General features: G+C 41.5%; 1 pseudogene across 1 annotated transcript in view; it reads left to right on the top strand.

Annotated features, from left to right (window-relative positions):
- The first annotated feature begins 1421 nt into the window (after positions 1 to 1421).
- Positions 1422 to 27078, top strand: part of LOC311108205 (kelch-like protein 29) — a 208891-nt pseudogene continuing 183234 nt past the window's right edge. The window contains exon 1 of the transcript in view: positions 1422 to 1698. The product of the transcript in view is annotated as a kelch-like protein 29 (transcript). The remainder of the gene's footprint in view (positions 1699 to 27078) is intronic.

Raw genomic sequence — 27078 nt, forward strand, 5'->3', positions numbered from 1 at the left:
GATTTATGATATCCTATAAAGTCACATACCAGTTATGGTACAGAATAGGCTTTTACTCCCTCACCAATGTCATTCCAGCCTACAGCAGCCCTGCCCTATCCATCACGCTCTGTCATTATAAAAGAGGAAACTAGTCATGTAATTCAATGGTATTACTATTGAGTTAGCTGGCTATTACAGTAGTTACATAGAGAGGTAAGTGAGTATTAGTGAAGTTATTAAGCCACAAGACAATTCAGTGTATGACCTCAGTGGTGGGAAAAAGTACCCAATTGTCATACTTGAGTTAAAAGTAAAGATACCTTAATAGAAAATCACTCAAGTAAAAGTGAAAAGTCACCCAGTAAAATACTATATGAGTAAAGTCTAAAAGTATTTGGTTTTTAAATATACTTAAGTATAACAAGTAAATGGTAATTGCTAAAATAATCTTAAGTATCAAAAGTAAAAGAGTATAAATCATTTCAAATTCCTTATACTAAGCAAATCAGAACTGCACGATTTTTCTTGTTTTTTTTTTTTTTTAAGGATAGCCATGGGCACACTTCAACAATTATTTTAAATACGAAAGCATTTGTGTTTTAGTGAGTCCGCCAGATCAGAGGGCAGTACGGATGACCAGAGATGTTCTCTTGATAAGTGTGTGAATTTGACCATTATCCTGCCCTGCTAAGCATTCGAAAATGTAACGAGTACTTTTTGGAATGTAGTGGAATGTTGTGAGAGAAAAAGTAAAAGTTGTCAAAAATATCCAGTGGTGGGGGTAAAAGTAGAAGTACAGATTACCCCAAGCAACTACTTACGTAAGTGGTACTTTAAAGTACTTTACACACCACAGGATGACCTCCAGGTCAGGCTATAACCATAGCTATCCTCAAGACAATATGAAAATAATAATGAATTGTCTGGCTGTGGCCAATTGCCATATTGTTTGACATTTATTTAACTGAACCCAATTAGTCCATTAAAAGTGTGTTTTTTCCACTTTTTTTTAGATCCTGTTATGGCGGTGCTCATTTCTGTTCTGTATGTTATCGTCTCATTAAGACCTGGGAGAGGCGGCTGTTAGATTCAGCTAACGAGCCACAGTGCGTTTTAAACAGGAGTGTATGTTATGAGACGCAGTGGGTTTTTCCTGTCAGTCAGTTGACTGGGAACAGATGTTACCTGCAGGATCATTCACACGTACATGACACACTCTCTGAAATGGCGTGTTATTGTGACTCAGATTTATAGCTGCACAACATCAGGACAGAATATTGGTAACAGACTGATCAGCTGAAATTGCTGCATTATTACTTGAATTAATAATAATATTGATAATAACAATTCCCCCTCTCTCTCTCTCCCCCCTCCTCTCTTCTCCAGGCGTGCCCCCCGTCATCGTCTCCTCTGAAAGGAAGAGGAAGTGATGGTCACGTCACCACAACCGCTTCGAGAGGGGAGTACCGGGGGATGCCGTGGGAGAGGCGGGACATCATCCGTCCGGCTGGCCTCCTCAACGGATCGGGAGTCAATAACAGCTTGCCCCCGCCGTCAACGGTAACAACCGCCCGGGACTCCTCCCACTGCCCGTCATCCCCTCCCTCCTGCCAACTCCGGTTACAGTTGGGGCCGTGACGACGTCGAGTGGCGGTGGGACATGGTTGTCAAGCGTCAAGGAGGGGTCACAGTCCCGGCCGCTAGTGCTGGCCAAGGGTAAGAACACACGGGTCCTCTTTCTCTCTCTCTCCATCCACGCCAAAACCGTTTACCTCCCTCCTCATATACACTCGGTCTCCACTCTCCAACTCATACCATTCTCTCCACGCAAATCTCTTTCTCCCTCCCTCTCTCCCTCCACTCTCCAAGCCGCCAAGCCGTTTAGCCCCGTCTTCTCTCTCCCTCTCTCTCTCTCATCCCCCTCTCTCTCTGCCAAATCGCTGGCTTGTTCCCTCTTTTCTCCTCCTCGCTAATTTTCTCCTCTCATTATGTAAATTGCCTGAGACAGCAGTTGAGATGTGGCCAAGCTGTAGGTGCTTACGGAGCTCTAAGCTTGGACAGCATTTACAGGCAGGTGCTTTCCCATATATGGAATACTTATTATAAACTTACACTATGATGAACTTCATTGGATAAACTAAAAAAGCTCCTGTAGTTTTTAGTATTTTCCCCGATGGCCGTTTTGCTGCTAGCTCTTTTTCATTGTATTCACCAACCCTTATTCAAAACTGGGAATCTGAAAAGTTCTACGCCCTAGTACCACTTTGAGATTTGAGCTCTTAAGTTTACTTTTAAAGCAGTGAGATTCACTGGGAGTTTTCTCTTCTTCTCCTGTAGCCCAAGGAGTTATCTAGATATTCTGAGAGAGGCAGCTTCACCAAATAAAGTTAGAAAACCAAGCCTCATCCCTTCTCCTGGCTCTGCTAGTTCGACCACCATTCATCTTCCTCTAACTCTTCTCTGCAATATCACATCACTTTTCTTTCATTTAACTCTACAGGCCCTGAGCTTCTCTCCACCTCTCTCACCCCCACATTCACCCCGTCACCATTAAATGGGGTTTGTTTCTCCTTCTTTCTTTCTCCCCCCCCCCCCCCCCCCCCCCCACATCTTTCTCTCAATCTCTCTCTGCCCTGCACTCTCGCTTTCTCTTTCTCTCTCTCTCTCTCTTTCTCTCTCCTCTCTCTCCTCTGCCAAGCAGTAGTGGTAAACAAGGCTGCAGTAATGCGGGCTGCTAAGTGAGCATCATTAGGTGGTTGAGAGAACTCTCTGACCACAGAAATTGTACATGTTAAACTCCTCCGGCAGCCAGTCAGCCTCTTTTTGTCTGCTGAACAGAACTCTCAGCAGTCACCGTCTCCCACCATGGCTATTGTCATCAGTCAATGGCTTGCCAGTGTGGTTAGGACCACTCAATATGGCTGCCATACATATAGCATATAGCTTCAGTAGCTCGGCTGGTCTGAGATGTGTGTCAGATACATGGATGGTTGATATGCAGTGTGTGTGGGAGGTAGTGTGTGTGTGTGTGTGAGTGATCCTTCACCAGATGCTGGCCTGTCTGCTAGTGTTTAAGTCAAGGGTTTACCTCTCTCCTGTGTGTTGTCTTCGACACTTTTTGTAACCTTTTTATAGCAGTATATAGAATAGCAGCATTAAAAAGATTATCCCGTACATTTGTGGTCCCCGAATATTGCTATGTCGCATATGTGCAGCTACAGTGGATATAAAAAGTCTATACACCCCTGTTAAAATGCCAGGTTTTTGTGATGTAAAAGAATGAGACAAAGATAAATCATGTCAGAACTTTTTCCACCTTTAATGTGACCTATAACGTGAACAAATTCAATTGAAAAACAAACTGAAATCTTTGAGGGGGGGAAAAATAAAAAACTCACAATAACCTGGTTGCATAAGTGTGCACACCCTTAAACTAATACTTTGTTGAAGCACCTTTTGATTTTATTACAGCACTCAGTCTTTTGGGGTAGTAGTCTATTAGCATGGCACATCTTGACGTGGCAATATTTGCCCACTCTTCTTTGCAAAAGCGCTCCAAATCTGTCAGATTGCTAGGACATCTCCTTTGCACAGCCCTCTTCAGATTACCCCAGAGATGTTCAATTGGATTCAGTGTCTGACTGGCTGGGCCATTCCAAAACGTTAATCTTCTTCTGGTGAAGCCATGCTTTTGTGGATTTGGATGTGTGCTTTGGGTCGTTGTCGTGCTGAAAGGTGAACTTCCTCTTCATCTTCAGCTTCTAACGGACGCCTGAAGGTTTTGTGCCAAAATTGTCTGGTATTTGGAACTGTTCATAATTCCCTCCACCCTGACTAAGGCCCCGGTTCCAGCTGAAGAAAAACAGCCCCAAAGCATGATGCTGCCACCTCCATGCTTCACTGTGGGTATGGTGTTCTTTGGGGGATGTGCAGTGTTGTTTTTGTGCCAAACATACCTTTTGGAATTATTGATTTTCCCACGTGCTTTTGGGGGACTTTATGTTTTGTTTTTGCAAACTTCAGCCGGGCTTGGATGTTTTTCTTTGTAAGAAAAGGCTTCCGTGTCTTGCCACCCTACCCCATAGCCCATTCATATGAAGAATACGGGAGATTGTTGTCACATGTAGCACACAGCCAGTACTTGCCAGATATTCCTGCAGTTCCTTTAATGTTGCTAAAGGCCTCTTGGAAGCCTCCCTGACCAGTTTTCTTCTCGTCTTTTCATACATGTCTCTGTTGTGCCATATTTTCTCCACTTGATGATGACTGTCTTCACTGTGTTCCATGGTATATGTAATGCTTTGGAAATTATTTTGTACCCTTCTCCTGACTGATATCTTTCAACAATGAGATCCCTCTGATGCCTTGGAAGCTCTCTGTGGACCATGGCTTTTGCTCTGAGATGCAACTAAGAAAATGCCAGGAAAATCCTTCTAGAACAGCTGAACTTTATTTGTGATTAATCAGTCACTTTAAATGATGGCAGGTGTAATGACTTCTATTTAACATGAGTTTGAATGTGATTGGTTAATTCTGAACACAGCCACATCCCCAGTTATAAGAGGGTGTGCACACTTATGCAACCAGGTTATTGTAAGGTTTTTATTTTTCATTTTTCCCCCTCGAAGATTTCCGTTTGTTTTTCAATTGAATTGTTCACATTATAGGTCACATTAACAGTGGAAAAAGTTCTGACATGATTTATCTTTGTCTCATTCTTTTACATCACAAAAACCTGGCATTTTAACAGGGGTGTATAGACTTTTTATATCCACTGTATGTGCACCACCTCTCTCTCTCTCTCTCTCTCTCTCTCTCTCTCTCTCTCTCTCTGTCTCTCTCTCTCTCTCTCTCTCTCTCTCTGTCTCTCTCTCTCTCTCTCTCTCTCTCTCTCTCTCTCTCTCTCTCTCTCTCTCTCTCTCTCTCTCTCTCTCTCTCTCTCTCTCTCTCTCTCTCTCTCTCTCTGTGCTGTGTGTGCATCTTTCTAGCTGTCACTCATGGCGAGAGGCTGAACCACATTGGCTTGGAACTCAAATTGCTAGGGGGCTAGCCCACGTGGGGGAAAATGTACAGTTTCTAGTAAACAGTCGCTTTCAAACTAGGAAGTTTGTGGCTAATTGGGGTAAGACAGTAATACTGATCATAGATTATTCATGTATGAACTACACATTGACACATTCAGCCCAAAGCGGGAGGTAAAATAAAAGACTTACTAGTCACCATCCGGAGCATGTCTTTAAACAGGAAACACCCGGAACTGTCGTTTAATAATGGCCTAATGGAACACAGACACACACACTGGACATCCACAGGCCTTAGAGCCACCTCTCTCTCGCTGTCATCTGCCATCAAAGCAGCTCTGCTCTATCTCTCAGTGTGTCTGTCCAGCAGTTTGTTTGTGCATGTATGTGAGCTTGCCTGTGTACGTGCGTGCATGCCTGCGTGTTTGTCAGACAGAGGGATGCTGTTGGTTCTCTGTGTCCTGGCGCTAGCCCGTTGCTCACTTAAAGGGTTGCCAATCAAGCCATTTATCTACTTCCCCAGAGTCAGATGAACTCATGGATACCATTTTTATGTCTCTGCATGCCGTTTGAAGGAAGTTGCTAACTTGCGTTAGCGCAATTGCTAACTAGCGTTAGCGCCATGACTGGAACAGCGTGCATGCTCTGGAGAAGTAGATAAGGGGCTTCAGTCTCGCAGCACATAGCAGGGTAGCACACAAGTGACATTCTGAGTAATTTGCCTATTCCTATTTGGTATAGCCTATTTCAATAAATATGTTATATACAGAACACAAAAGAGGAATGTAGGTCAGACAGTGGAGAAGTCCACCAAAACAGTGCAAAATGTCCAGTCAGAAAATATTCTCGCTCTCTCGCTCACTTTCTCTCTGATGCATGGGCCTTAGACTATAGCAGGGTTCCCCAACTGGTTTTATTTGGACCCCAAGCTTTCTGAGAAAAAAGCTTCTTTTTTTAAATTTATTTTTATTGCTGGTCATAATAGACTTAAAACACCAGGAAATCAGCTACAAGTAATTTTAATTTAAGAAATCTGTTCCCAAGTATTCCCACGCATAATAGAGAGAAACGTGATCATATAAGCAAGGTTTGAAATTATTATGTTTTAGTCAAACATTATACTGTATCTGCCATCTACAAGTTATTTGTAATTATGTTCCGGCCCCCCTACAAAACGCTCAAGAAAAAATCGGCCCGCGGCTGAATCTAGTTGATGATCCCTGGACTATAGCCTAAACCTATTCATTTTTTTTGTAACAGACACTCCTTCACTATCTTGTGTCTAGCTGATTAAAAAAACGTAGCCTGTATTACCTTCTCTCTCCATTCGATAGGCTATGAATATGACTTTGGGTTATAGTCTACACTTTCTCCCAATCAAACAATAAATGTAACAGAGTTCCATCTCAAAAAGTTGTTTGAATAGCCTAAAAACTTAAGGTGGCCAGGGGACTAATAATGAGAGATAACAAACAATATCAATAGCCAACCTGGTCTTAGAGGATTTCGTATTATTCTGTACGTTTCATATGGTATTAATTTGTGGATGTCCATCACCAATTTTGTGCGATATGTTACAAATTACAATTCGTATAATATGTTACGAATTTGCAAAACGTAAAATATGTTACGAATTGCCAATTGTACAATATGTTACGAATTTACAAAACGTGTTATGTTATGAATTCTAGCTAGGTGGCTAATGTTAGCTAGTTTGCTAACGTTAGCTAGGCTAGGGATTATGGTTAAGGTTAGGGTTAAGTATAGGAGTTAGGTTAAAGGGTTAAGGTTAGGGTTTGGAGAAGGATTAGCTAAAAGGGTTAGGGGTTAGGTGACGTGTTAGGGGAAGGGTTAGCTAACATGTAGGTAGTTGTAAAGTAGCTAAAAAGTAGTAAGTAGTTGAAATTTCGCTAATTAGGGGGACTATGTAAAGTTGTCCATGATGAGATTTAAACTCGCAACCTTTGGGTTGCTAGACTTTCGCGTTATATGCCCACCCATCCACCACAACCAACCACCCTCCTTTTGTTTTTGCGTTTGTCTTATTTAGCCATACCAAACAAAACATATCATACTAAATGGAGAATCTCGAATTTACATACAGAATAATATGAAATGCTCTGAGACCAGGTTACAATAGCCTATAGAAAAATGTAGTTTAAGCTTATTAAGAAAGAAGTGATCCATGTGGGCCAGGAAAACCAAAGGGCCAATAACCTATCCTCCTACTAGGCGTATCATAAAAGCTTAAAGACAAGTTAAAGTTATATTCTAGCCTAAGAAGGTGTTGTCCTAAAGTTCCCACTTTCAAAAATAAAAATTATAAAAGTTCATAGCCTAAGCTTAGGCATAGGCTATTCTCAATCACAGATTTTTGAGAGATGGATATTTAGACAGTATGAGTGCTTGCATGTGTGTATTTGGTATTTGCGGGCCTGTGTGTATCATCTTTAGTCAGCTATGGAATAAAAGCATGTGTCGGCTTCCTTGGTTTGCACGTCTGTCTGTGCGTTACTAAGGCGTGATGAAGCGCTGTGTGCTGAGACTGGAAGAGTACCATCTGGCCACAACGTCCATCATGATGTACAGCTAGCCACGTGGAACACAACACTATACTTAGGCTAGGAGAGCACTTCTAAATGATCTACCTTATTTATCCAAGCATGTTTATTTTTTTTATTAATTTGTATGTATTTTCACTTTGTTTCCAGCACCTGGATCTTCTTATACAGATGCATCCTTGGCTGTTGACCACAACACTATATCTGTTTTCAGGTGATGAATAGCATGTAAGCCTCGCTGGGTCGTTTTGGTTTTTGTCAAAGAAAAAGCAGCGCGGCAATCAGGGTTTATTTGGGTCAGGGACTGACTAACACAGGCCATTCACTTACATATATTCATCAAGTAGGCCTAATTACCCACAACAGGAAAGATGAACAGTCTAACCTGCTTTGTAGAAGAGGTATTGGCCTTTAGCTAGAGGTAATATTAATGTACAGATTTTTTTATAGAATGTTATTGGGTGTTTTTATTTTCAGAATGATATTTGGTATTTTATTTCAGTGTTATTTGGTATTTTGTTTCAGAATGTTTATTTGGTATTTTTTATCAGAATGTTATTTGGTATTTGTGAGGGTGTTATCAGGTTTAAAGCCAGGCCATATTGAATGGATCATTTTAATATGTCGACGCTAAAATGAATGTTCCAGAGAAATCTCTTTCCCACGGTTGGTTGGATCACCCATTGTTACATGCTGCGTATTTCAGGATCTAGAGCTCTAGTGCCCTAGTTTCACAGACCAATCCCTGTTCCCTGATTAATACTTTTAACCTCTTCAGCACCACAATATAAAACCTACATTTTTACTGGTTTTCTCGTATTTTTGTATGGTTCTCTATTGCATTTCTACTGGTTTTTATGTTCTATTTCTACTAGATTTGTGTTCCATTTCTTACAGATTTTTCTGTTCACAAAGACCGTTAGAAAGCGGCAATAAGGGCTGTGGTATTATTGTTGTAGTATTAATAGTCCTATTATTGATTTTGTAATATACAGCACCAACCCACACATAGAAAATCAATCCTCTCTCACAGTCAAGTGTACACTATGCAATTAGTGGTAGTTAGTATAAATTCACATATACACTACCAGTCAAAGGGTGGATATTTGAAGTCTCAAATATAAAATATATATTTTGATTTGTTTAACACTTTTTTGGTTACTACATGATTCCATATGTGTTATTTCATAGTTTTGATGTCTTCACTATTATTCTACAATGTAGAAAATAGTAAAAATAAAGAAAAACCCTTGAATAAGTAGGTGTGTCCAAACTTTTGACTGGTACTGTATGTGTAGTAAAAAGTATTGGGTCCCATATTCATAGCACACAATGACTACATCAAGCTTGTGACTCTACAAATTAGTTGGATGCATTTTCTGTTTGTTTTGGTTGTGTTTCAGATTATTTTGTACCCAGTAGAAATGAATGGTAAATTATGTATTGTGTCATTTTGGAGTCATTTTATTTTAAATAAGAATGCAATATGTTTCTAAACTCTTCTACATTAATGTGGATGCTACCATGATTACGGATAATCCTGAATGAATCGTGAATAATAATGATGAGTGAGAAAACTATAGACGCACAAAATAATCTGAAACACAACCAAAACAAACAGCAAATGTATCCAACAAATGTGTAGAGTCACAAGCTTTATGTAGTCATTGTGTGCTATGAATATGGGACCAAATACAAACCTTTTTACTACTTTAATACACATAAGTGAATTTGTCCCAATTCTTTTGGTCCCCTAAAATGGGGGACTATGTACAAAAAGTGTTGTAATATCTAAACGGTTCACCCGATATGGATGAAAATACCCACAAATTAATGTTGACAGTCTGCACTTTCACCTAATAGTCCTCTGTGGTCCTCTGTAGCTCAGCTGGTAGAGCACGGCGCTTGTAACGCCAGGGTAGTGGGTTCGATCCCCGGGACCACCCATACACACAAATGTATGCATGCATGACTGTAAGTCGCTTTGGATAAAAGCGTCTGCTAAATGGCATATTATTATTATTATTATATTATTATATTATAAATCCAAAGTGCTGGAGTACAGAGCCAAAACAACAACAAAAAGTTACTGTCCCAATACTTTTGGAGCTCACTGTATCTGAGACAAACACACAGTACAGTGCCTTAAGAAAGTATTCATACCCTTTGACTTATTCCACATTATGTTACATATTTTTTTAAATGTATAAACATTTCTAAAAACATAATTCCATTTTGACATTATGGGGTAATGTGTGTAGGCCAGTGACATAACATCTCAATTGAATCCCTTTTAAATTCAGGCTGTAACACCACAAAATGTGGAAAAAGTAAAGTGGTGCGAATACTTTCTGAAGGCACTGTATATAATCTTGCAGTATTGGCAGGTCTTCTTTTTAAAAATAGATGTTAAATCTTAACAGAACATCCTGGTTTATATAAAGGTGATATTTAATGTAGACTAACCAGCTAAATGTCAAAATGTGTAAAGGTTTAATTTTCAGTAAAAGCAACATGAATAGAATGCCAAACAGCTACAGTATACCTATGGCAATGTTTGTCCCCTAATTGGCCTAGCGTCCTTGGCTCCTCCTCACACAGTGGCAGAGCAGTGCTGTGCTAACTCCCCTTGTCTATCATTGATTGGCGGCAGGGCAGGTTGGGTACTTCAGTGCTGGGAGCAGCAGACCCCCCCCCCCCCCCCTCCTGGTTGTTACGCAACATGCTATCTACAACACAGCAGGAGTCTACTGCCTCTCTCTGACACCGCTCGTCAACAAGGAGAGAAAGTTCACAATAACCGATTCATTCTCCACTGTAATGACTCTGTGGCCGTGTTAAGACGTCCACTGTAGTAGGCCTAAAATAGGCTACCTCCCTGGAAGAAACTGTACTGTTTAAAAAGCATGAGAACTTGTAGTGTTAGCAACACTGAAAATAACACAACAAACACGGTCCGAATCCACACTATCCTAGTAGAGACATGGACAGGGCGATTTGGAAGGCAGAAAAGGTAATGCCATCATATGATACAGGATATATTAAAATGGGGAGTGAGTCTGCAAATTCTCGCAGTATCTCGTGGAAACTTGAGACAGGTTAATTTTCAGGACCTGGACCAGGTTAACTGCATAGTTAAATGCCAAAAAGAATAAATGAGCAATGTCACGAAGCAAAAACAAACAAAACAACAACAACAACAGCCAGTACAAATGTCAAAAAATGTCATTTACTTACGTGGTTTTGCAGTTTGCAGTACCCCACAACTAGCAACAGCTGTCATTGTCATTAGCTAGCTAGCTAGTGAATTACGTTAGCTAGCTAGCTAAGTAGCCCCTAGCAAACTTAGTCCAATGCCTGAGACTGATCAAACTTGTTGGCTAGGGAGATTAAATAGTCTACTTAGGCCTGCTAGCTAGCCAGCTATATAACTTTAGCTTGCTAATTTGCTAGTAAGCGTCACTAATGAGCTAGCTAGCTTATAATGACAACATGAGCTGTTGCTTCTCGTGGTGTAGTGCTGCAAAAACACACAAATAATTTAAAAAAATTACATTTGTACTGGCTATTGTTTTGTTTGTTTGTTTTTGCTTAGTGACATTGCTACTTTCTTCTTTTTGTTATTTAACTATTCAGTTATCCCAGTTCAGGAGATACTGTGAGCATTTGCGGACTTACGGATATGGAGCTTCAGAAGAAAAAAATCTGGTCACAGATCAAGAGCCACTCCCTATTCAATACAGTACTAGTAGCTGAAAGTAAATTTTCTAGCATCTCCTTGCACGGACACATCCTTGACTGTGGCTGGCAGGTGTATTTTATAATATAAACCCTGCCTGTGTCTCAATACCGATGTAGGAAAAACACAGAATAGAACCGGCCAATAAGAAGATATGAATGATGAAATCTCAGCTTCTTTATTGAGGCTACGGCGAGAGCAGGGAGATAAAAATGTTTTTGTTGAAAAATGTGATAACCTTACTGCGAGGTTGCAGTGAAATGTATTGAAAGTGAGATGATTAAAGTTTAAAGATACTCCCACCAGGGAAACTGGTGGAGAGAAAGAGAGTAGAGGAAAAAGAGGCAGAGAGACATGGAAGGTGGGTGAGAATAGCTTCTGAATTAGGCTCAGATAAAAAAGGAAATCCACTACAATAGTTCTAGCTCAGATAAGATGAAACTTTTCATTTCTAAAGCACACAGGCTCACCATGAGGTGGTTAGAGACACCAGCTCCCCTATGGAAACTGCCACGAGCTGAACAGCCATTCAAATGAGGAAGATATATTGATTCATGGCTTGCATAAATATTATTATACAGCTCCTGCCTCTCTCACATGCAGCTTTGATAAATTATATATTTAATATCACACTGTTTTTAATATCACACTGTTTTTCTTGTTGTGTTGGATGTTTGAATAGTAATTAGATATTAGTTTGTCTTATTCTGATTCACTGTGGATTTATCATTGTGAAAGACACTGTACTATTAGTCTTGACCTAGACAAACAGATTCCTTATATTTATTTGTCCTTTGTTTAAAAACAGATTTTTTTTATTGAAAGTATTTGTGTTTCAATTGGGGAATCCTGTCTCTCATTATGGCTCAATATTATATCCACCTGGATAGAAACTGTACAGGTGCTTTTCCAAAACCAAATGGTAAACTGTTAATGACATTTGGAAATATTTATGGTGGATTCATTTCTTATCTCGGGCAAAGCTTTTCCTGGCTTGAAATAAACTACAGCAGTAAACACAAACTAGCTGAATCAACGCATGTTGAAAGCATGATGTATCAGAGATGTCTGTATTTGACTAAACCGCTAAATGTACAGTGTGTGCATAGGCTATAGTCTTCATATTCCTGTTGCTGTTGATGCTATCATTTTACAGGTCCTGTTGCAGTCACAGTTTGCTTTGGCAATTGAAGTTCTTACCTTTTTCATACCACTAAAGTATCTTGAATTGAATTGATAGTAATGTACTTCACAGGACACAGCATGGCCATTTCTGGAGGAAATTTACAGCCTCTTATTCTATAAATATTAATGGTTGGAGAGGAATCCTATTCCCCCATTTTAACGCTGTAGCCTTGAAGCTTAATTTACTATTCATATGTTGATTACGTTGAACCTGAAAGTATTTTCGACGGTCAGAGTCTGGGCTCCCCTGTGTTTCTCCTCCGTCTCTCTACATCTACCTCACTTTTCTCTTGCAGTTTTACATTTCAATTTCTACACGAACGATGGCAAAATCCATAGACATGGAGAAGCTCCTCACCAAAGTTTTGTTTGTGGGAGATGCATTATCCATGAATTGCATGATAGGCCGATGGATCTCCCACTGTTGTGGAGCGGAGCAGAACACTTCTCTCTCTTGATGCTGTCCGGCTGATCAATGTGTGTCAGTTTGAATGAAGACAACCTTCAGAGTACAGAATACGCAGGGATCTCTATTCCAGTCCCTGGAGAAATAGCTTGGCAACCCCCTCATATTAGACGTTTTTTCTTCAATCCATCCTTTATATAACAACTAACGTTTTGAAGCAATAATTTTTATTTGCATGTTAGACAGTCATTGTATGGCAATAAACTTAAAGGATTATGTCTGACGTTTCAATGAATTTTTGTTGTAGGCTATCGTAAACCATATTTTCTCCTGCCGATTGTGTACCTTTTTGTTTCTTGGGGTAACTTGCTTATGAATATGATAGGGGTTGGCCTGACTATAACATTTCCTCATTGACCCCCAAATATTTCCTCTCAATTTGCCATGCAGTAGCCTCCTGTAGCTCACTTGGTAGAGCATGGCGCTTGCAACGCCAGGGTTGTGGGTTCGATTCCCAGGGGGGGCCAGTATGAAAAATGTATGCACTCACTAACTGTAAGTTGCTCTGGATAAGAGCGTCTGCTAAATGACTAAAATGACTAAAATGCAGTAGAGCCGCCATAATCTTTCAGAAACACAATCATCATAATTGTTTATCCTCCGATATCCTCTCCCAGGCACCAGAACAGGACAATAAGATCTCCAGGGTCTTTAGTTGATTGAATCGAGATGTTGGTTAGGATGACACATGGAAAGAGTTGATTGTTGAGGAGGACCAGTGATGGCTGTGTTTACTCTGGTCGATAGCCCCAGGGTGTATGAAATGTGGAGGCCTCCATTCGCTGCAGCATGTGGACAGCATTAGGATTCTCCATTAAAACCAGACCGTCCATGATGACTAGATCTGAATGGAACATGGTTCCTTTTTAGCAATTAGCCATTAGTAACCCGCAACAGCCACAAACTGACCACTCCCATGACACGAACAGGCCTCTATCAGAACTCTCCCATTCCAGACTTCACTAAACTGATGTGTTTTCTAAAGCTGCCACCCAAACCTTGTCGTTCTAGTATTGTTGTTTTATATGCAGTGCATTCGGAAAGTATTCAGACCCCTTGACTTTACAGCCTAATTCTAAAATTGATTAAATAAATACAAATCCTCATCAATATACACACAACACCCCATAATGACAAAGAGAAAACAGTTTTTTATAAATGTTTGCTAATTTATCAAAACATTTAAAACAGAAATGTCTTATTTACATAAATATTCAGACACTTTGCTATGAGACATGAAATTGAGATCCGGTGCATTGTGTTTCCATTGATCATCCTTGAGATGTTTTCTACAACTTGATTGGAGTCCACCTGTGGTAAATTCAATTGATTGGACATGATTTGGAAAGACACACACCTGTCTATATAAGGTCCAACAGTTGACAGTGCTTGTCAGAGCAAAAACCAAATTGTCCGTAGAGCTCCGAGACAGGATTGTGTCGAGGCACAGATCTGGGGAAGGGTACTAAAAAATGTCTGCAGCATTGAAGGTCCCCAAGAACACAGTGGCCTCCATCATACTTAAATGGAAGAAGTTTGGAACCACTAAGACACTCCTCAGTAAAAGGCACGACAGTCCGCTTGGAGTTTGCCCAAATGCCCCTAAAAGACTCTCAGACCATTAGAAACAAGATTCTCTGGTCTGATGAAACCAAGATTGAACTCTTTGGCCTGAATGCCAAGCGTCACGTCTGGAGGAAACCTGGAACCATCCCTACGGTGAAGCATGGTGGTGGCAACATCATGCTGAGGGGGTGTTTTTCAGCGCCAGGGACTGGGAGACTAGTCAGGATCGAGGGACAGATTAACAGAGCAAAGTACAGAGAGATCCTTGATGAAAACCTGCTCCAGAGCGCTCAGGACCTCAGACTGGGGCGACGGTTCACCTTCCAACAGGACAATGACCTTAAGCACACAGCCAAGACAATGGAGGAGTGGCTTTGGGACTAGTCTCTGAATGTCCTTGAGTGGCCCAGCCAGAGCCCGGACTTGAACCCGATCGAACATCTCTAGAGACACCTGAAAATAGCTGTGCAGCGACGCTCCCCATCCAACCTGACAGAGCTTGAGATGATCTGCAGAGAAGAATGGGAGAAACTCCCCAAATACAGGTGTGCCAAGCTTGTAGTGTCATACCCAAGAAGACTCGAGGCTGTAATCGCTGCCGAAGGTGCTTCAACAAAGTACTGAGTAAAGGGTCTGAATACTTATGTAAATGTGATATTTCTGTTTTTTGTTTTTAATAAATGTTCAAAAGATATCTACATATCTGTTTTTGCTTTGTAATTATGGGGTATTGTGTATAGATTAATGAGGGGGAAAAAATAATTAATACATTTTAGAATAAGGCTGTAACGTAACAAAATGTGGAAAAAGTCAAGGGGTCTGAATACTTTGAATGCACTGTGTATATTGCAGATTTTAACATTGTATTATATTGAAAGTGTTTTGCTAGTTTTGAATTGTACTATTTGATAATTATTATGATTTTAAATTGGTGTACAATTCAGTCTGATGCGAGAAACCAATGCAAAGTATTATTACTACTACTACTTCTAGCACACATCTCGGACACATAGTGCTGCCCACTGTCAGGCTGTCTGATGTGTTTGATTGAAGAAGTTACAGTACAATACCAACAATTACCGATTGAATTTAATTGTTTTATTATTATGATATCTTATGTGGGTTTAATCCAACTTGCTGACCTTGCAAAATGGAAACAGATTATGAAAAGGGGGGGGAAATGCTTTGATTGAAAACAGTGTTAGGTCAAGGTCACGATGAAGACATCTGCCATCTTGGTCTCTCCAGTCAATCTCCTCATGACAGAGTTCTCCATGGCCTTCGTCCAACCAATTCCAAATCCCTCTCCCTGGATGCATGATGTTCCTGTATTCCTGTCTGTAAATATGGTCTTATCCTAGCTGCCCTTCTGTACCAAAGACAAATGTTTGTCTGTCTGTCTGTCTGTCTGTCTGTCTGTCTGTCTGTCTGTCTGTCTGTCTGTCTGTCTGTCTGTCTGTCTGTCTGTCTGTCTGTCTGTCTGTCTGTCTGTCTCTCTCTCTCTCTCTCTCTCTCTCTCTCTCTCTCTTCCATCTCTCCCCCTGTTTGTGTCTAGCCGTCTGTCTACTCTGCTCCATCCACCACAGCCAAGTCCTCCTCTCCGCTGTCTGTGTTCAGATTACTGCAGTAAACAGTCAGTTTTTAATCCGTTCTATGTTCTCTTTCTATAAGCGGAAACTATTTTATCCTCAAATAAAACCCAGTCAGGGTTCTGGCGGTGTGGTTTGGTGTGGTTGGTCTGGCTTCTGTAGTGTTTTCTAAGGGCTGTGTGTTATGGTGTTGGCATGGAGAGGAGAGGAAAGATGGGGAGATGAAGATGGCAGACCAGGACAGAAGGTGAGAGGAGGGAAGACGATGAGAGAAGAAAAGGGAGAGGAAAAAGAGGGGGAGGGGAGGTTTAGTGGTCGGCTCTAATAACCAGTCATATGATATCACATTGAAATCTCTATTCTATGCACATAATTACTGGCCATTGTTTTGTCGGTGGCATTGAAAGGCACAATGCGTTTTCTGTCTGTGGTATTGAAAGGGCAGACAAAATGATGTAATTCAATACTGTACATGGGCTCTCCCTGTACAATAGAAGGACCTTTGTTGCTGAGGCTCTGGCTGAATGGAGACCAACACAGATGATATGATGTCACTGGGTAAACAAAAGGTGTATTTACAAGGCAAAGACAGCATCAGACAAGTGTTGTCTCTTTTGCTCTCTTGCTTTAACTCTCTTTCGTTCTTTCTCTTGTGCATTTCAATCATATGGCCTGTAGATTGTGTTGAAAGAAGGACTTGAGAGGTCCAGGATATGTGTGAGTGTGTGTGTACATGTTTTACTATACTTGTGAGTACCAGAAGTCTTCACAACAATAGTAAACCAACTAACATTCGGAGAAGTGAGGAAATTTAGCCGGTCCTCACTTGTAAAAAGTATATTTTAGGCTTAGGGTTTAAGGTAAAGGTTAGGGAAAATAAGATTTTGAATGGGAATCAATTGTTGGTCCTTTAGAAAAGTCCTCACAAGTAAAGTAAGACATAGCTGTGTGTGTTTACTCCCCTTCATCACTATAAGGGTACAGTCCTTTCCTTTACTGTAATGCAATGATAGAAACCACTTCTCTTATTCCCCTGTTCCACTATCTCTCTGTTTCTTTCCCTCTCTCCTCTACACTTCAAAAATGTTTCCTATCGTAGTGTAGATCCTTGTCTCTGTGTCATCTTCATAGCATCCCTGTTTATGTGTGTGTGCGGTGTGTGTGAAATTGGATTGCTGATCTGTTAGTGCTGAGTGGCAGAGATGTAATATGGGATAGCGTGGCGGTGACGGAGAGCAGCGGGGGTGGCGAAGCTGTGACGGCGGAGAGACAGCCGGGATGTAGGACGCTGTCTCACTGGGGGATCACAGACAACAACGCTTGAGTTCCTCTAGTCGTTTCCTCAGACTGGGAACACATTGGGCTCAAATCTCAAATGAGGATCAACAAATTGTTACGGCAATTCTCAAACTTTGAAAAATGACGGTATCCTGGTATTCCCTGTATAAGGCACTGCACTCATTTTAACCAGAGCACACACACACACCTTATTCCCTATGTAGTGTACTACTTTTGATAAAAGCCCATATAGGCTGCTAGGACTATTCGGAATATTGTGTAATTGGAGACCTAGACCTTGTCAATACTATACAGCTAAGCATCCCCTCATCACTTCCTCACCATCATGGGTTCAGGGGTCAGGGCCAGAAGTGAGAGCCTCTAGTCTAAACATGACCCTTTAACCCCTCCACTTGACCCGCTGCCCTTCACAGATCAGTTAACGCTTCTGCCATCAATAAACACACCATTGATCAAGCAGGAACTGCAACATATGGCTTGTGTGGGTGACTCTACATACAGTTGAAGTCGGAAGTTTACATACACTTAGGTTGGAGTCATTAAAACTTGTTTTTCAACCACTCCACAAATTTCTTGCATGACACAAGTAATTTTTCCAACAATTGTTTACAGACAGATTATTTCACTTATAATTCACTGTATCACAATTCCAGTGCGTCAGAAGTTTACATACACTAAGTTGACTGTGCCTTTAAACAGCTTGGAAAATTCCAGAAAATGATGTCATGGCTTGAGAAGCTTCTGATAGGCTAATTGGCATCATTTGAGTCAATTGGAGGTGTACCTGTGGATGTATTTCAAGGCATACCTTCAAAATCAGTGCCTCTTTGATTGACATCATGGGAAAATCAAAAAATCAGCCAAGACTTCAGAAAAAACATTGTAGACCTCCACAAGTCTGGTTCATCCTTGGGAGCAATTTCCAAACGCCTGAAGGTACCACGTTCATCTGTACAAACAATAGTACGCAAGTATAAACACCATGGGACCATGCTGCCGTCATACCGCTCAGGAAGGAGACGCGTTAAAGTTAAAGTTTGGTCGCAAATGGGTCTTCCAAATGGACAATGACCCCAAGCATACTTCCAAAGTTGTGGCAAAATGGCTTAAGGACAACAAAGTCAAGGTATTGGAGTGGCCAATACAAAGCCCTGACCTCAATCCTATAGAACATTTGTGGGCAGAACTGAAAAAGCATGTGCGAGCAAGGAGGCCTACAAACCTGATTCAGTTACACCAGCTCTGTCAGGAGGAATGGGAAGCTTGTGGAAGGCTACCCGAAATGTTTGACCCAAGTTAAACAATTTAAAGGCAATGCTACCAAATACTAATTGAATGTATGTAAACTTCTGACCCACTGGGAATGTGATGAAAGAAATAAAAGCTGAAATAAATCATTTTCTCTACTATTATTCTGACATTTCACATTCTTAAAATAAAGTGGTGATCCTAACTGACCTAAGACAGGGAATTTTTACTAGGATTAAATGTCAGGAATTGTGAAAAACTGAGTTTAAATGTATTTGGCTAAGGTCTATGTAAACTTCCGACTTCAACTGTAAGTCCGGTTCGAGAGCATAGGCCTATTGAATGCATTACGTCTGACTTGAAAAATGTGTTCTCTTAATGGGACTTTGAAAAGGGGTTTGTAAAAGTAATAATTCCTTTCGTTCTTTATTCTTTACGTCTAGTCAGCGTATCTGGCTCTAGTTGTAGATGACGGAGCTCAGATTTTCTCAGCAGTCTATTCTGTCTTTGTGAAACCAAGGACACTTGCCCTTTAACCACAGATCCAGAATCTGATTTCTACCCCTAATCATAACCTTAACCATTATGTACTAAGTTAGCCACAGATCTAGGATCAGATTACTCTCGCCCGAATCATAGCTTTAACTATTAGGAGGATCAAGAAATGTCGGATGCTGAACCAGTGGTTAGGGGCACTTATTCTGTTACTCCATAACTATTAGCTAGGGAAAGGAGCGTAAGGTAGGGTAAAGTAAAGAGTAAAGAGGAGTAAGTTATTCTTACACTCTGTCTACCTCAATTTTTCTTCTAAAAATGAGAATGAAAATGTTCTCAAGTTTCTGTCAAAAGCACTATATAAAACCCATTTTATTGATTAATTGATTGATTCTCTTGTAATTATTAGAGGCCAATTCTACTCTGCAGTCGGTTCTATCTCAGTATAACCACTGTAACCAGACTCTCCCTCTCCCAACCAACCGTCTGTCTCGTCTGCCATTCATTCATCTATGTAATTGAGCGGATCAGCAAATGAGCGGCTCAGCTCTCAGGCCCTTCAAGGCTATCCCCCTTCAAGTGTAAAATGAACTCCCGCGGCGCCAAGCTCAGTCCAGCTGACTGCATGTCATTTGGTTTCTCAGGCTGGGGAAAGCTCTCTGCTCTCTTATCTGTCACCCCTCTCCACCTCCATCTCTCTCTCTTGCCCTATTTGTCACCCCGTTCCACCCTCCTCTGCTAGCTTCCCTCCCTCTTTGTCTCGCCTATTCCATGGGGGCAGACTAGAGAACGGTGGCATTTAGAAAGGTCTGCGTGGAAAGGGTTGACATTCAGAGCACCTCCTTTTTTTTAAAGGGATAGTTCACCCAAATTACAAAATGACATATTGGTTTCCAAGAAATGTGGAAAGAGTACCAGAGAAACTAAAGCAAAGTATGGATTGCTGTCAAACAGGCTAAGGAACCAATGTCATTTTTGTCATTTGGGTGAACTATCCCTTTAAGTTTAAGTCTGACCGAAAGCTGATTGCGAATGCACAGAAAACATCAGTCATGTTGCTAGAAAATAGCATTTAGATACCATTTCCCAGAACTCTGATTTGACTAGGCTCAGTAAATAGTCTGAAGTATGCACTGGTACGATTGATCTTGGTAGTGTCTCCCCCATTTTGTTTCAAGATGTCTCACACTTTTGACATGGTGCTCTATGGGTTCTCGGAGCATCTGTTTTACACAACAATTGGGCTAATTTGTTTTGCTGTTGTTGGCTTTTATGTTTCCTCAACTAGATTCGTGTGAATGATTATGCCAACTGAACAAGCAATTATAGAGCCTGAGTCACTGTGGATGCCTAAGGGTGACTCCTGACTCCTGGCAACAACACCAAAAACAACTGACCCTTTCATTTTCCTGGAAAAAGGGGAGAGGGTGAGTGAAAAGGCCTGCACTCTCTTGGATTGAATATAACCACCAAGGCCTCGCGTTTCTTTGAAAAATTTTTGGTGGACTTGGCCGCGTTTCCGAGCGAGCGCACAAAATAGACGTCACCCAAAGCTTCAGAGAAGTTTCTTTGTTCAAATTCCGGGAGACAGAATCGATATCCAATTGACTGTGTGGTCTTTTCTCCCCCTGAGCTGGTATCTGAGATTGCTCAAGATTGACTTAAAAATCGGACGCCTGTCCATGTCCTGAGGACATCGAGAAATGCCTTCAAAACTGACCACTAAACTGAGCGCTATTACCATCAAGTAGGCTTGGGTTTTGCTAGGGTGTTGTGGACAGGGGCGGTGGATGGACGTTATCCCATGACTATCCTATGACTCTCTCTTTTAATTTTTTATTAACCCTATCCCAAACCTTAACCCTGTGACGTAACCATTCGGAATGAATGCATAAACCTAATGTTTTAACCCTTTTCAAAACCTTAACCCTTAAGTTAGAAATGTTATGTTTGGAGCAACTTCCAAATTTGACATTTGGAGAAACATCAGAATCTGAAATCAAATTGGTAAAACCGTGAGATCTTGTTGATCTGCTATCAAATCAAAGTTTATTGGTTGTTTAGCAGATTAGCAGTTTAGATAAACAGTTTAGCAGAGGTAATAGCGCCTGCAGTGAAATGCTTATGTTACTAGCTCCTAACGATGCAGTGAAATGTCTCACAAAAACAAAAATGTAAAAGAAATCTTGAAATGTTGGAACGAATCCAATTAACCCAAATAGCACTGTTACAGTAATCCAAATGCAATCTTCCTGTGACACCAGGTGCTGTAGATGTGGAGGGCAGGCAGTGTGCCCCCGATCATGCGTTGGGCTGACCGCACCACCTTCTCGAGAGCCCTGCGGTTGCGGGCGGTGCAGTTGCCATACCAGGCGGTGATACAGCCCGACAGAATGCTCTCGATGGTGCATATGTAGAAGTTTGTGAGGGTCTTAGAGGCGAAGCCGAATTTCTTCAACGTCCTGAGGTTGAAGAGGCACTGTTGCGCCTTCTTCACCACGCTGTCGGTGTGAAGGGACCATTTCAGGTCCTCAGTGATGTGCACACAGAGGAACTTGAAGATTTTGACCCTCTCGATATGGATGGGGGCGTGTTCTCTCTGCTGACTCCTGTAGTCCAAGATCAGCTCCTTCGTTTCGTTGATGTTGAGGGAGAGGTTATTTTCCTGGCACCACCTCCTTCCTGTAGGCTGACTTGTCGTTGTTGGTAATCAGGCCTACCATTGTTGTGTCATCAGCAAACTTGAGGATTGGGTGAACAGGGAGTACAGGAGGGGGCTGAGCACGCACCTCTATGGGGCCCATGTGTTGAGTATCAGAGTGGCAGAAGTGTTGTTGCCTACCTTCACCACCTGGTGTTGGCCCGTCAAGAAGTCTAGGACCCAGTTCCACAGGGAGGGGTTCAAACCTCTGGGATGGACTGGGGGCTGTGTTTCATCAGCTTGGACCCATGCTTTCCCATGCAGAACAGAACATTGGACACACAGAACATGGAATACGCGGAACATGGTATACAGAACATGTTGCAACAGAACAGAGCAGTAGAACAGGAGGTGTTCCAAGGTTAACCAGTGTTAGGACTGTGGAATGATGGATGTGATACTGGTGTTATTACATTGACATAATTAAAACAGTGTTAAGGAAACAGCTGCATGGGTAGCTGCGTGTGGTGTGTGGGTAACCATAGATTCATGGTTATGGGGGACTGGTTTATAATCCCCATGATGAATAGAATAGGAAGGCCACTTATGCTATGCTGTGTTGGGTGATTAGACATTCTCATGTTATTTGATTTACAGTGGGTTGCAAATAATTGGGCTGTTAATTTGTTTACCTTCCCATGTGTGGTTACACTGTCTGCCACTGCCCTTGGAATGGGATTATGGTGAATGTAGTGTTTCAATGTAGAATGAACTACTATTACAGAAGGTTATGTAGAGTTGGAGCTCCTACCTATTCATGGTGATGGTAAAAAAGGTTTCATGGCACAAAGTGTTGGGCATTTCCTGTGAGTTTAGACAATTGTTTTTCTTTTCTTCTCTCTCTCTCTGTCTCTCTTTCCGCTGTGAGTCTGCCCAACTCTGCTCTACCTGTACATTGTGCTCAGGGGAATCTCCCTGCCCGCCTGTCATTTGAATAATACGCACATAAATAAATTATATATTTTTAAATGCAAATTCTAATGGAGACGTTGGGAGTGACTCAATCATCCTGCGCTTTACAGTTTGACCTTAACTCCGGCTAACAAATTACTGAGCGCTAGATGTTTCTCATTATGAGCACTACGGTAGCATCACAAACCGACCGCTATACAGCCCTGCCCAACCCAGCACTCCACTGCCTAAACCGCTGTATACACTCCTTAAATAAATGTTACTGTTGCACGTTATACTGTATATTAATAATAAAGTGACCCTGTATTTTCATGTTTCAGTTTGGTATACACTAAGTGCACAAAACATTAGGAACATCTGCTCTTTCCATGACATAGACTGGCCAGGTGAATCCAGGTGAAAGCTATGATCACTTATTGATGCCAATTGTTAAATCCACTTCAATCAGTGTAGATGAAGGGGAGGAGACAGGTTAAAGAAGGATTTTTAAGCCTTGAGACAATTGAGACATGGATTGTGTATGTGTGCCATTCAGAGGGTGAATGGACAAAACAAAAGAGTTAAACTCAACATGTAAAATGTTCCATACGCACAAAAAACGTATTCCTCTAAAATGTTGTGCACAAATTTGTTTACATCCCTGTTAGTGAGCATTTCTGCTTTCCAAGATAATCCATCCACCTGACAGGTGTGGCATATCAAGAAGCTGATTAAACAGCATGATCATTACCCAGATGCACCTTGTGCTGGGGACAATATAATGTTTTTGCAGTTTTGTCACACAATACAATGCCATATATGTCTCAAGCTTTGAGGGAGCGTGCAATTGGCATGCTGACTGCAGGAATGTCCACCAGAGCTGTTGCCAGTTAATTTAATGTTAATTTCTCTACCATAAGCCGCCTGCAACGTTGTTTTAGGGAATTTGGCAGTACGTCCAACTGGCCTCACATCCACAGACCCCGTGTAACCACGTCAGCCCAGGACCTCCACATCCGGCTTCTTCACCTGCGGGATCGTCTGAGGAGGTGGAGGGGAGGTGCTGAGGAGTATGTCTGTCTATTCTGAAGAAACTGTGGGTTTGCACAACCGAAGAATTTCTGCACAAACTGTCAGAAACCGTCTCAGGGAAGCTCATCTGCATGCTTGTCTTCCTCACCAGGGTCTTGACCTGACTGCAGTTTGGCATCGTAACCGACCTCAGTGGGAAAATGCTCACTTTCGATGCCCACTGACACGCTGGAGAAATGTGCTCTTCACGGATAAATCCCAGTTTCAACTGTACTGGGCAGATGGCAGACAGCATGTATTGCATCGTGTGGACATGCGGTTTGCTGACGTCAACGTTGTGAACAGAGTGCCCCATGTTGGTGGTGGAGTTATGGTATGGGCAGGCATAAGCTATGGACAACGAACACAATTGCATTTTATCTATGGCAATTTGAATGCACAGAGATACTGTGACGAGATCCTGAGGCCCATTGTCGTGCATTCATCCACCGCCATCACCTCATGCTTCAGCATGATAATGCATGGCCCCATGTCGCAAGGATCTGAACACAATTCTTGAAAACTGAAAATGTCCCAGTTCTTCCATGGCGTGTTTACTCACCAGACATGTCACCCATTGAGCATGTTTGGGATGCTCTGGATCGACGTGTACAACAGCGTGTTCCAGTTCCGGCCAATATCCAGCAACTTCGCACAGCCATTGAAGTGGGAGTGGGACAACATTCCACAGGCCACAATCAACAGCCTGATCAACTCTATGCAAAGGAGATGTGTCGCGCTGCATGAGGTAAATGGTGGTCACACCAGATACTGACTGGTTTTCTGATCCACGCCCCTACCTATTTTTTAAGGTATCTGTGACCAACAGATGCATATCTGTATTCCCAGTCATGTGACATCTATAGATTATGGCCTAATTAATTTATTTCAATGGACTGATTTCCTTAAATGAGCGTTTATTTTTGTTCAGTGTAAGTGCCTTTGAACGGGGTATGATAGGAGATGCCAGGCGCACCGGTTTGAGTGTGTCAAGAACTGCAACGCTGCTGGGTTTTTCACAATCAACAGTTTCCCATGTGTATCAAGAATGGTACACCACCCAAAGGACATCCAGACAACTTGACACAACTGTAGGAATCATTGGTGTCAACATGGGCCAGAATCCCTGTCGAACGCTTTCGACACCTTGTAGAGTCCATGCCCCGACAAATTAAGGCTGTTCTGAGGGCAAAAGGGGGTGCAACTCAATGTTAGGAAGGTGTTTCTAATGTTTTGTACACTCAGTGTATTTAGAATGGGTCTTAGTGTTATTATATCTTGATTAGTAAGTGGTATTAATATGCTGCAATTTGCAATTACTCCAATTAGTAAAAAAATAAAAATCTAAGTAGTCCTATTTCGGATATTCATTATCTCAGTCATACATGTAACCATACATTGACAGCAATGCTTATTATGTGTGTTGAGCTGTAGCTTTTAAAGAGAGAACATTGTGATTTGTGGTGACATTATCCGCTGTTGCCCATCTCGCCTGTCTCTTTATGAGGCATTGTCATCGGGACAGAGAGCCTGAAGAGAACACTTTCAAGGTCAGAGTGAAATTGGAACCATTTCATCATGAGGAGACATAGTGATGATGGGGAGTGCATGTGTGATAGAGGGGGGGGGGGCAATAAATATTGTCAAACATGACCGGAGCACTATCAGTATTCACACACCTGCATGTGTTATTTTTAGGTCCACGATTTATTGCAAACTTTATTTTTCTCTTTGCAGTGTGATGGTGGTGTTTAAATGTTATGTCACAGATATATTGCCTAACCCTCTCCAGTGAGGTGTGAATTTGATCTACGCAACTCCACCAAGCTCCAGACCTCACACATTGGGCTGCCTGGCTGCTTCGTTGGCATTTCAGTCATCATAAGAAAAGAATGTGGTGGTAAAATGTATTTGCGTGGCATTTGTTAAGGCTAAAAAGGGCCAGTAACTAGGGGTTAAGAAGGCAGCAATAGAAATTCGAATGTATTGTTCAGATGAAGGACAGTGGGCGCTGCTGGCAGGTCTGTTAGCCGCTCATGATAAAGGAATTACTAGCTGAGCCGACACACTGAATTGGGTTTTTGACGCCATATTGCCGGAGTGAGTGTAAAATTCGCTTTTTTTATTTTACAAGAATGCGTCCTTGATTGTGATCAAATCTGCACTGTGACTACTATGGCCAGCGCTCTGCGGTAACAGAGGTAACATGGCTCTTCACCAGGAAGATTCACACTTGACAATAGACGGACACTTTCAAAGTCTTGTGGCCATGGTGAGAGAGTGAAGCAGACAGAGGGACTAGAGATGAAATGGAGATGGACAAAACGAGAGCCATAGTGAGAGTCCGAGAGAAAGACAGAGAGAGTAAATATTCCCCATGTAATGTTAATGGGGAGCTAACATGGCTGACATATAATTTTGTGGTGTCATGTAAATATATCATAGTGCTCATTCTAGCCATTCAGTTTTATAGTAGGCATATATTTTTTAAATATTCCCCATGTAATGTTAATGGGGAGCTAACATACAGTGCCTTCAGACAGTACACACAATAACCCATAATGTCAAAGTAGAATTGTGTTTTTAGAAATGTTTACTAATTAAAGAAATGAAATGTCTTGAGTCAATAAGTATTCAACCCTTTTCTTATGGCAAACCTAAATAAAATGTGCTTAACAAGTCACATAATAAGTTGCCTGGACTCACTCTGTGTGCAATAATAGTGTTTAACATGATTTTTGAATGACTACCTCATCTCTGTACCCCACACATACAATTATCTGTAAGGTCCCTCAGTCGAGCAGTGAATTTCAAGCACAGATTCAACCACAAAGACCAGGAAGGTTTTCCAATGCCTCGCAAAGAAGGGCACCTATTGGTTAAAAAATTTAAAAAGCAGAAATTGAATATCCCTTTGAGTATGGTGAAGTTGTTAATTACACGTTGGATAGTGTATCAATACACCCAGTCACTACAAAGATACAGGCGTCCTTCCTAACTCAGTTGCCGGAGAGGAAGGAAATTGCTCAGGGATTTCACCATGAGGCCAATGGTGACTTTAAAACAGTTACAGAGTTTAATGGCTGTGATAGGAGAAAACTGAGGATGGATCAACAACATTGTAGTTACTCCACAATACTAAACTAAATGACAGTGAAAAGAAGGAAGCCTGAACGGAATAAAAATATTCCAAAACATCCATCCCGTTTGCAATAAGGCACTAAAGTAAAACTGCAAAAAATGTGGCTAAGAAATTAACTTTAT

This window comes from Coregonus lavaretus (assembly GCF_964263955.1).
Source record: "Coregonus lavaretus genome assembly, chromosome: 33".
In the NCBI taxonomy this organism is placed as follows: domain Eukaryota; kingdom Metazoa; phylum Chordata; class Actinopteri; order Salmoniformes; family Salmonidae; genus Coregonus; species Coregonus lavaretus.